At 34.2% G+C, this 12,923-nt stretch overlaps 1 long non-coding RNA gene across 1 annotated transcript; it reads right to left on the bottom strand.

The window, feature by feature from the left end:
- Positions 1-2,624: 2,624 nt before the first annotated feature.
- Positions 2,625-5,892, bottom strand: LOC129924626 (uncharacterized). Its single transcript, XR_008776641.1, has 4 exons — positions 5,709-5,892; positions 4,378-4,484; positions 3,959-4,027; positions 2,625-3,598 (listed from the first exon to the last, which is right to left on the bottom strand). It is a non-coding gene; the product is annotated as an uncharacterized LOC129924626 (long non-coding RNA).
- Between the last annotated feature and the right edge of the window lie 7,031 nt (positions 5,893-12,923).

Below are 12,923 nucleotides of genomic sequence, written 5' to 3' on the forward strand. Positions count from 1 at the left end.
TAGTAATATATAGATTCTACTTCTAGATCCAGAAAGCTACTTCTCTAATTCAGTTTTCTAGTTTAATTCTAGTTAGATCTAGATGTCTAGATCACTAGATCTAAATCTAGCCAGGGTTTTTGTCATGGAATAGATTTATAAAACTTCAGCCACCTACTGATCACGATATGACAGATAGGCCTACTCTCTCTACTACTAGTACTAGACTAGATCTAGTACAAGTAGATCACTACATTTGACTAGATGATTACTAGATCACAGTAAAATTCAATGTGTACTTCCGACTTTAGCTCAACAAACAAGTCTACTCCAAAGTATAGATCTACTAGTAAAGTCACAAAGTGTAAAGGATCATTATATATTCACATAAAAAAAAATTATAGGCCTAAAATGAATCGAATAATCAGTCACTAATTTGACTAATCAGTAATCTAAATTGTTTTTTGTTTTTTTTTAAATGGCAAATGTTATTGATGACTTCTGACTTGTAAACCAGTTGCAGAGATTCTAGTTTTTATTTTGATGACATGTTACGATACATCAATGATATTTAGATAAACCTAGTGGAACAGACAGAAGGACCATTTAATATAAGGCAAAGAAGTAAGATGTTTATGTGGTGGGTTTGGCACAGAACAAACTAAATGATGAAGGCAACTCGTAGGACGATTCGAAACTGTTTATTATAATATACTAAAGACCTGCAGCCATACGTGAACACATGGTGTAGAACCAAGCACAAAAGGGAGTGGAGACGACTTAGGTCCAGTAACATACGGACATTTCAGCGACCAGAGATGCCGGTCGAATGGACAGTGCCCACGTTGGTCTGCCTTGTCATGCGCGGACACAAGGTGCCATCTAGGGTGAAGGGTCACGTGAATATCGGAGTGGCCGGTATTTTCTGACAAGATATCCACTCCACTACATTTATAATCCATCAAACTATGATCAAACTCACAGAGGACTTGTGTCATTTGTGACGGCATTTCATGCATTTACAGAAGCTACAAACTATTCTACAAAAATGATAGGCTTGTCTTTGATTCCGAAGACTTATGAGGAATGCTATGTTTCCAGTGGCTACTCAGCCCCAGCTGTGACCTACATATTATGCCACACTGAGCACAGGCATAACCATTGTCCACCTGTGGTAGAATCAGTTGTTTTTTTTTCTTTTTGCCGTCTACCCTCGGCAATTAATTTTCATTGGTGTATACCGCACCTTTGTAGGTGACCTCCAGCTGTCTCGCTCTGAAGCTGTATGCAACCAAGTGCTCTCTTATTCTATATCAGTTAAAGCAAGTTGGCGCCTAAGCTTGTCTTTAAAGCATTTCTGTGGTACCTCTTTATGTGCATATGACATGTTAGGCAAATAGGTTTCGGAATATATAGGTGTTTAAAATGAAACTCCAAACATCTGGACTTCCAGTAACCAAGAAAATAAGCTTAGGATTCAAAGAGACGACACTGGCATTTCAGCTAAGACAATCAGTAAAATTAATAGCAACTTTAATTGCAGTCCACCAAACAAGATAAAAAGAAACAAGTGTGGCTTCAATAGCATTGATGATATTTAGTTTACTTTTATCTCATTTACTAGTATTACTATTTCATTGACTAAGGTTTTTTATTGTCAAATATGCATAAGTACATGTACTAGTTCCTGCAATTTGATGAAAAATAATAATTAAATTGTGTGTAGTCTATATACAAATGTTTATAAGAGATGACAGCTTAGCTTAATTTACTTAATTTCAAAACTATGATTTTGTGTTCTGACTCTACTCTAAATAAATTATATTTTATTTTAAGAATGCAAAGTTGGAAATTCTGTTCTGATGAAAAAAAATTATTAAAATAAAGTAGATGTTTATGGTTTCTTTGTATTTATTTTTAAATTATTTATTCATTAAAAATTAATTGTTCATTAACATTTACTTGAAGTAAAGATCAAAAACACAAATTCAATTCATGCAGATCACAGCCCATCACTTAAATGTATTTACTGTCAATTCTGCACACTATTCATTTCAAAATGTTGCTTTAAATTGTTATATGACACAATCAAAGTACTGGTACCTCACATTGATGTAGGCCTAAAGCACCTGAAATAATGACAAATTTTCATTCAATAACTTGTACTGTCATTTATTATCAGACGTGTTAAAACTAATGACCTGTATCATCATCATTGGCCTCCTTCAGTCATAGAAATAGAAAGACTAAGGTTTCATCTCAGAGCACACTTCCTCGTGTGGTTGGGGAGCCCTATTTCGGAGAGACACTCCTGTCCACAGATAGCGCAGGTTAAGGTGGCTTTTGCTTCGGTGGTAGGAAGGAGCTGGCAGTTTTTCGGATTGTACGTTTTTCTTCCTGAGCTGAGACCTATGTACTTTCACTGTCCATAGCTTTCTTGGTCACTGTCTCTCCATCTGTTGCGGTCTAAAGCTATGTCTTCCCAATTGTCAGTATTGATGTTCACTGATTTGAGGTCACGTTTTATTACATCTATGTAATGGAAGTGGGGGCGACCAGTTTTTCTTGTGTCAGTAGTGTGTTAAAACTAATGACCTGTGTATATAATTTATTAAGCAGGAGCATCAACAAATCTTGAACAATAATTGTCTACAGAAAAACTTTATTCTTATCCAAACAATATACATTTACAATGTATTTAAGCAAGTTAATTTATATTTATACAAATCTATATGGCCTAAAGATTATAGCGTATTTTGATGTGTGAATACCAAGTTACATTATTACATGAAAATAGTGTACTCATTTTTAAAATATTCTGGGTAATAAAAATAAAAAACTAATGATACAATAAAATTGAAGCATTAGTCAAAAAAAGAAAAATTTCACTCAAGATCTATGTGAACTCTGCTTGAAAATTAATTAATTAATTTTGAAATTAATTAAAAAAAAAAATTATGGTTCTTTAGTCAATGGAATGATAGCAGCAATTATTTAACAATTTCATGATTATCCATTCATTTCAATATACTTATAACTGAAAAATAATTCATAAGGTTTAGATACAACCATTTGAAATAATGATTATAATTTTTTTCTTAATTTGCTTAATTCAAATCTAATATAAACAAGATTTCCTCTGTCAAGAAACTTATGAGGGAACAACGTGCATGTTCTTCTCAGTAAGTTTTGCAAAGGGAAATAAAAATATTTAATTGATGTTGCTTTTTTTTTTGCCAACATTTTAAACCTTTGCACCAGGTTTTAGTTTTAAGGAGAATGCACCATATTTTATATGTTTACTTTTGTTAGATTCTTATTTTAATTTTAAAAAAGTAAAATTTCCCTTACCACTCATCCACTGCACTCCCTCTTGTTTTAATGCGGCTCAGATTAATAGTTTTCAAGTACAATATCAAACAGATTTAAAGAAATACTAAATCCAAACCTGTTGGCTGAATGACAGGATATACATAAATATGTATACAGCTTACAGTATAATATATATATCTTAAATTAAAATTGGTCCAAGACTTTTTGCAACATGATGGGATTTTCCTTTCTGGTGGTGCTATGCAGGAGTCCAAGAATCTCATCTTTTCTCATAACAGAAAGTTATCTAGTTATAAAAATAAATAAAAGGATTTTTAAAAAAATTAAAAAATATGTGTGACATGTGTTGACCATGCTAAACGTATATATGTTATTAATTATAGTTATATAATTTTGCCATTCTAAAAATAGTCTGTACCTAAAAGGAGCTACTGCGTTAATGTGTAGACATGGCCCTGACCTTAATAGTTATGAATTATTACTATAGCTGAAGGCAGATGTTCAGTTAATTTGATGCACATTGAACTAATCTAAAAGCAACTATAACATATATTATGATTTACATTTTCATGGAAAACTAGTTTTTCAAAAATACAAGTACTTCAGCTTATGAGAAAAGTACATGGGAAAAATTGCAGTACCTTACCTTTAAGAGGTGCAACCAATCATTGACTTTTCAGGAATGCATGCCTTTTTCTTGCATTTCCAAACATAACTGTAATTATACAATTAGGCATACTGGTTAATTTCTTTTGAAAACATTAAAATTAAAAAATAATATTATTAAATTGAAAACATTGTTGTATCAAACATACAAATTATCAGACAATTTTGCCTAATTTCATCTAACAGTTTATTGTAAAGGAATGGCCTGCACAACAGCCAAGGTATATTAGGCATTCATGAAAGATGAATGTGCTTAAGAGTGTTATAAATAAAAAAAAAAACTAGAGAAAAATGTTAAATTCCATCCCAGATAATTGGATGTTGCTTGACCATGAAAATCACACAATTCATAAAACATCTATTATATAACTAAAATAAAAATTGTATAGTAGTACTTACATTAAATATTGAATGGATGCCCAGAGAGTAGAAATAGTATAAGTATGATCCTTGAGCCATTCTGGGACATCATCAGAACTGGTTGCCATGGTTCTACTTGTTAATAACTGAAACATTACAAACATTTTTTTTTATTTATAATTTATCACAGACTAGAATAGAAATGTTGCCAGGAAAAATACTAATGGTTAGAATACACCTGATGCTACTTTTGTAGCCTTATTACTGGTTAAAATGCACCAAAACTTCATTAATTAAATCTGATAAGAAACATATATGTATCACACAAGTCCAAGTTTATCAGAGTGTCATAGCAAATAATTAACTAGATATGTGAGTTTTAAATTAAAGCACTGAATTTCAGGGGATAGATCCAACTTGACACCACATCATTTATTATTTCATGAACTCATGGGTCTGGGTATGGCATGGAATGGAAACTATTATTTAATATATATGGGGTGTAGGCAAGGCATGGATTATAAATTGTCTTGTATAGATTAGATTGGGTAAAACTGCCAATCGAAGATAACTTTTACTGATAGATCTGGATCAATTATAAATTTATGGGATCTAGGCCTGCATAAATTGTATCTTTTATTTATATATTTTATGTACATATATAACTAGTCTAGAATCTATAATTATATCTTAATAATAATTTTTGTAGATGTCATATAATATCTAACATATTAAGTATAGATCAGTAGATTTAGAATTTTAGCTATAGTGGAATATTTTTATATCCTAATCTGAACTGGATCTATATATCTAGAATTTAGATCAGTAGATTTAGTATTTTAGGTAGTAAAAACTTGTATATATTCTAAATCTAAACTGGATCTAGATCTAATTAATCAAGAAGCTTGGATATAGAAGACTAGTTGTAAAGATTTGACTACACTATGGCTAATGCACTAGCTTAGTAGGCCTACTAGATAGATCAAGAGACATAGTACTAATAGACTCGTCTTGCCTCGTTGGGCCTCTCAAATCAGCTACAGACTTTAGAGACAATTTAGGAAGGTGAATATCAATCCAATTCAAAGATCTACAATCTACATGTTAGAGTCTAACTAGAGATGCTAGATCTAGACAATCTAGTCTAGAAGGCTTATCAATAAAAAATAAAATCAATCATTTCTAAAGTTTGTAAAATTATATGTAGATCTAATCTATCTATTTATAATATAATAAAAATCTATGTCTACTTTTTAAATATTTAAAATGATATGGCTGATGATATTAATTATTTTAATTGAGACATTGACATACTGTCACATACAAAGTAACAAAATAATTAGATCTTATACTAACTCATAGACTCATACCGTATTGTATTAAACCTTCGAGTTTACGTTCCACTATCTTGACTTGACTATATTGACTAAATAAAGGGCACTATGATTATAGATGTAGATTATTATCTATGATGATGATGTTTATCAACTGGTAGATCTGTAAGTAGTATCGTCACTTTAAGTATAATCAGTATAACCACTGCATTTGTTTCATTCACTGTCTCGTCTGTATCAATAATCGTGTGAATGTGATGTGAAAGTGAAGTCTAGATTTAGATAGAATTGATAGATTATAGATCTACTATTAAAAAGTATTAACTATACTTAATACTAACTATAGTGTCTATACTATAGTATAGCCAGTATGACTCGTATGAGTATACTCATATACTGTAAAAGTGTATAATAGTAAGTATAAGTATAGCTATAGACAGACTAGATTCTAGATGATCGATAGATCTAGACTCTAGACTAGATCTATAAATATTCATATTGACAATTATTGATCTCATGTATGGTCTAGATCTAGATAAAATAGAGTGGATCTCATGACTGTCTATATTAGATCTATTGCTTTTTTTTTTTTTAAACGTTAAATAAATCTAGACCTTAGTCTTTAACTTTAGTCTAGGTGTTGTAGATCTATATTATTCTAGATATTATACAAGAGATCTAGAATCTAGATCAATATAAGTTCGGTTTTTTAAAAATTCGCATTCAAAATTTTAAATACCCAGATTTAAGTATTTATATACCCATATTGGTAGGTCCGAGTTAATCATTTATTAGATCTATTAAAGCATGTCTATATACAAGATTATTATTTTAAAAATATATTATTATATAAAAGATATAGTTATGAATATTTACTTTAAAAAATTAAACAAAATGAATTTTTTCACTTTTACCAATTAACACTCTGGCTAGCAAAAAGGATGACTCCTCAAAACTGTGAAAAGACGATAACTGCATGATTTGGTTTGGAATTGTATTTTGTAAGACTAATTTTCAAAACATATCCTTCATGAGAGAGAACGAAAAAAAGGTTGTCAAAAAAAAAAAAAGCTGGCTGGACTACGCAAATAATGGACCAGCCTCTCTCTCTTGATATCTTGTTAAGAACATTGGTGACCGGGAAAAGTGGATGGTTTTGTTGCGCGGGACAGATGATAAAAATGACATGTACATAAAAAAAATTCCAGATTTTGTGTAAAATACCCAAATGAGGAAGTACTGGAAACACCTATTTTAACGAAGTGGCCTTAAAAAAAAATCTTTTGTGACGATCCATTATTCAGGGAAATTGTATCTATTTTATCAGATAGTCAGAAAATTGATAAAGTTTTTACAGATCTAATAAAATATAGTGTGGGGAAGTTTTACTCTCAATGAAGGTCAATCCAAGTGGCTCTCGGAGTAAATTTCTTCTTTGGCATCCTCATCGATTTTTCAAATTGGTATGGTGCGCGAAAATGATGCGCGACGGCACTCTGATCATAAAATCTCGAAGCTGGTGTTCCATTAGTATAGTTCCATGGTCTAACTTATAATGCATACTAATTAGCTTTTTGTTGACAATCATAATGATCGTTGTTACTAAAATCACCAATGATTGTAGATAAATAAGTTTGCCCTTTGCATAAGTTCTCATTGCCTCAACACTATAAATGTTAACCAGATTCTGGAATCTAGAAAAGATCTCATTTCTAATTAGCATATTATCATGAGCCTTGTGCTTATCTGCAAAACATCCATATCCTGTTTAAAATTGTTTGACAGCTGTCATCTGAATGTCCGTGATTGTTAAGAAGATGGCGTACTGGATCAAATAGCTTGATCTCTGCTCAGAACTAGATTTAGCCATGTTTAGAGGCTACTTAGTTCTCCCGTCTCTTGCGTCACTTCCGCTTTGAACTCGTTAGATTGTTTACTTTTCAACAATTTCTCAAATCCCATCGATTCGGAAGCCATTTGATAGATCTATAGATGTGGATTCACTGTTTTCAGTATAACTGAGTTTTTAATTTAATTAATGTTAATAATAATAATAATAATAATAATAATAATAATCTTTATTATCCGTAAGGAAATTTGTCTTACAATTTGTGCATTACACCAAACAAAAAACATTATAACTATAAGAAACCAAAGTGTACATTCACACCAGACTCACTCATAATTTACATGTGACAAAGTTTATACCAGATTGTTCTTATTTAATGATTTGATTGCCAGGGGAACAAAAGAGTGTTTGTGTCTGTTTGTCTTTGCTATCGGTGTCTTGTATCTCTTTTGTGATGGTAAAATCACAAAGTCCTGACACAAAGGGTGATTCTTTATTTCGAGGATCTTGTTAGCTTTTTTATAGATGTTTGTCTCAAACAACTGCCCAAATGGGGTTTGTTTTTTGCCAATGATTTTGCCAGCAGCATTTAGGATTCTATTAAGTTTATTTTTATTTTTAATGCTCAGATTGCCATACCAGGCAGTGATATTGAAACTTAAAATATTGCAGATGTGAGCGTGATAAAACATAGCCAAGGCCTTTTCGCTAACATTAAACGAGGACAGTTTTCTTAGTAGTCGTAATCTTTGCTGCCCTTTTTTGCTGATATAATCAGTATTTGCAGTAAAATTTAGTTTATTGTCTAGGATAGTACCAAGGTATTTAAAGGTTTGCACAATTTCAATAGTCTCTCCAGCTACAGAAACAATATCATTTCCCTTCTTGTCCCTACGAAAATCGATTATCATTTCTTTGGTTTTTTTTACATTTAATAATAAAAAATTATCTTTACAGTATTCCTCAATGTGTTCTAGTTCTTTGAAATACTCATTTACGTCTGAGCTCTCTGAGAGCAGGGCAAGAAGAGCCGCATCATCAGCGAATTTTGTGAAGGAGCAACAATAACTATCGGATTGAAAATCATTGGTGTACAAAATGAACCACAATGGCGATGTTACAGCCCCCTGGGGCGCCCCTGTGTTAACTATGCGTTCATTAGATATAACATTGTTTACCCTAACCCTCTGAGCTCTCTGGGTCAAAAATTCATTAGCCCATAGTATTATGTATGGACTAATCTGCAACGCTTTCATCTTTTCAATGAGTAAATGAAGTTGTATAGTGTTAAAAGCTGATGAGAAATCCATAAAGAGCAATCTTACATAAGTGTTCGGTAAGTCCAGATGTTTGTAGACATAGTTTAAAATATTTAGGATGGCATCGTCTACACCTTTACCCTTTTGGTAAGCAAATTGTAAAGGGTCTAACTTATTACAAAGATCATTCAGAAGAAACATTTTAACCAATTTTTCTAAACATTTAGACACAATGGAAGTAAGTGAAACAGGTCTATAGTCATTCATTTCCTTTGGTTTGGAAACCTTTGGCACAGGTACAATTATAGATGACTTCCACACAGGTGGTATCTCATGGTTTAGTAATGAAGTAGAAAAAATATCTTGGAAAGGTTCAGCTAGTTGTTTAAGATTTAAGATTAATGTGAAACTAACTATAAGACAATGGGAAGTGGGAGAAATAACGTGTACACAATTTGTACCAGACTGACTGACAAAGTGAGCTCAACACAGTTTGTACCAGACTGACTGACAAAGTGAGCTCAACACAGTTTGTACCAGACTGACTGACAAAGTGAGCTCAACACAGTTTGTACCAGACTGACTGACAAAGTGAGCTCAACACAGTTTGTACCAGACTGACTGACAAAGTGAGCTCAACACAATTTGTACCAGACTGACTGACAAAGTGAGCTCAACACAATTTGTACCAGACTGACTGACAAAGTGAGCTCAACACAATTTGTACCCGACTGACTGACAAAGTGAGCTCAACACAATTTGTACCAGACTGACTGACAAAGTGAGCTCAACACAATTTGTACCAGACTGACTGACAAAGTGAGCTCAACACAATTTGTACCAGACTGACTGACAAAGTGAGCTCAACACAATTTGTACCAGACTGACTGACAAAGTGAGCTCAACACAATTTGTACCAGACTGACTGACAAAGTGAGCTCAACACAGTTTGTACCAGACTGACTGACAAAGTGAGCTCAACACAATTTGTACCAGACTGACTGACAAAGTGAGCTCAACAAAATTTGTACCAGACTGACTGACAAAGTGAGCTCAACACAATTTGTACCTGACTGACTGACAAAGTGAGCTCAACACAGTTTGTACCAGACTGACGGACAAAGTGAGCTCAACACAATTTGTACCAGACTGACTGACAAAGTGAGCTCAACACAATTTGTGCCAGACTGACTGACAAAGTGAGCTCAACACAATTTGTACCAGACTGACTGACAAAGTGAGCTCAACACAATTTGTACCAGACTGACTGACAAATTGAGCTCAACACAATTTGTACCAGACTGACTGACAAAGTGAGCTCAACACAATTTGTACCAGACTGACTGACAAAGTGAGATCAACACAATTTGTACCACTGACTGACAAAGTGAGCTTATATAAGCTTTATAATAACTAAATCTAATTGACACAAAAAAAAAACAGTTTTTCAAAAGTAATAGAAAAAAAAAATTAGTCAGTTGGTCTTTACCATCATATCTTAACAAATAGATGTTCTTACAATACACTAGCATTAAACGGTGTCGATTGAACCAGAAATCATATCTTCGTATACCAGCTGTACATGTGTTAGCCTAACATACAATTTTTCATCATGTGTTAGATATACATAAAATCATTTCCTCTAATACCGACAGAGGCAGTTGTACTAAAAAAAATATTTAATCAGATAGCAGCTATGTAAGTTGTATTTATGAGGAAGTGCTACGAAGAGCAGGATGCCAGGACATCCGCTCTGTTATCAGCAGCAGACGCCTTGGTTGGCTTGGCCACGTTCGTAGAATGCCAGTAGGTCGACTTCCACAGGACATTCTCTATGGCGATTTAATAGAAGGCAGGAGAGACACTGGTCGCCCACTTTTACGTTATACGGATGTATGCAAACGCGACATAAAGCTTTTCAAAATCGACACTAGCAGCTGGGGAAAAGTAGCACTGGATAGATCTACATGGAAAGAGAGCATAAAGGAAGGGTATCGGATTGCAGATGTCATACAGAACAGAAGCAGAAAGAAGGGTGAAAATGCAACGGCACCTGGTGATTACATATGCCCAACCTGCGATCGCAGCTGTGTATCAAGGATTGGCCTCTTAAGTCACAAAGTTGCAAAGGGAAAAGGGGGATGTTTTATTGAATAATAATTGAGGATTTTTTTTGTTTGAAACTTTTCTCTTTTTTTTTTGTAATTCTGTTCATCCAAATTTGTGTTTTCAATCTCACAAACTAGGCAACAAATGGCTGGACACTCACGTTAGACTAATTATACTGTTTAGACTTCTATTATACTGTTTAGACTTCTATTATACTGTCTAGACTTCTATTATACTGTTTAGACTTCTATTATACTGTCTAGACTTCTATTATACTGTTTAGACTTCTATTATACTGTTTAGACTTCTATTATACTGTCTAGACTTCTATTATACTGTTTAGACTTCTAGTATACTGTTTAGACTTCTACTATACTGTCTAGACTTCTAGTATACTGTTTAGACTTCTACGGATTGCTTTTTCACCCTACCGCTAGGTTTTTTTTCATGGATTGTATTTTGTGTATTCACCCATGATGGATGCCCTAATTGTCTAAGCCGTGTTAGGTCCCCAGATCAATCCTGCCCACGTGCCAAAATAACAACATCACAAAATCGATCCATCATATTTTAAAATAAATATTTTTAAAAAGCACCGTAAAATGACATGCAATACTTAAGCCATGTTATCTGACATGGCGCTCCACGGCACGAGAGGATCTTGCTACTTAGAGGAAACAACCTGAATGACACGCTCCACGGCATGAGATGGTCTTGCTACTTATAGGAAACACCCTGAATGACGCGCTCCACGGCACGAGAGGATCTTGCTACTTAGAGGAAACAACCTGAATGACGCGCTCCACGGCACGAGAGGATCTTGCTACTTAGAGGAAACAACCTGAATGACGCTCTACACGGCACGAGAGGATCTTGCTACTTAGAGGAAACAACCTGAATGAGGCGATGCTCTTTTTCATCTTCTCTCCACTCTCTCTCTCTCTCTCTCTCCACTCTCTCTCTCTCTCCACTCTCTCTCTCTCCACTTTCTCTCTATCTCTCTCTCTCCACTCTCTCTCTCCACTCTCTCTCTCCTCTCTCTCTCTCTATCCACTCTCTATCTCTCTTTTCACTCTCTCTCTCCACTCTCTCTTTCTCTCCACTCTCTCTCTCTCCACTCTCTCTCTCTCTCTCTCCACTCTATCATTCATAACTTTTTTTTTCATCTCCTATTATAGATAGAAAGCTTTTTGAGGTTCAATTTTTTGTTCTGTTTCCAAAGTACAAATCAACAACTAGATATCTGATACCTAGATGTAGACAAAGTTTAAATCACATGACTTAACCCCCTTGGACTTTGGTGACCGGTTTGCTTTGGGTTTTCTCAGGCCGTTGCTCGGAGTCTCGTAGCTTTGCTTTATTAATGGTGTCCAACGACTGGCAAGGAAAACAGATCCATTGTTCAGACTTTTCCGAAGGGGAGGACCCCCCCTCCCCCAGCTACGCCCATGTTTTACTTAGTCCTTTCATTGAGTCTCTACTTGATTTCATTATTTTACCTCATAATGTCGCTACAATATGCGAGGTGTACTTTTAAAAACAGAATGATGCGGGGATGATGGCGGTTGTGTCGACTGTTCTTTGACTCAGTCCTTCCCCCTTAGTTTTATGTTCGAAAACAAAGTTTGTGACGTCACTTCCCATTTTGTCAACCTAATGTAATCACTTTTGATAAAACGAGAGCCTTATTCAATCTATGAAATGTGTGTGTGTGTTGTTTCAACAACCCAAATGCCCTTCTGTTTCTCTTGTGGTGACACCCTACAAGTCACTGCTGCACTATCAGCCTACGATAAATAATCAGACGAAAATTTAGAGCAAAACCAGCAAGTAGTTGCTACTTCAGTAGATCCACACAACCCGCATCTTAAGTGTTATAGGCGTAATAGAAAGAAACTCGGACTCCACTGCCACCGTTGGATTCTTGGGAAATAGATTGAGCTCCGACCACAAAGGAGGAACATATTATTAACTACTTAGTATGTACTAATAATAATTCATGGGGTGAAATGCTCCCATTAGTTTCAATATATA

The sequence above is a fragment of the Biomphalaria glabrata genome, chromosome 2 (assembly GCF_947242115.1).
Source record: "Biomphalaria glabrata chromosome 2, xgBioGlab47.1, whole genome shotgun sequence".
Lineage (NCBI taxonomy): Eukaryota > Metazoa > Mollusca > Gastropoda > Planorbidae > Biomphalaria > Biomphalaria glabrata.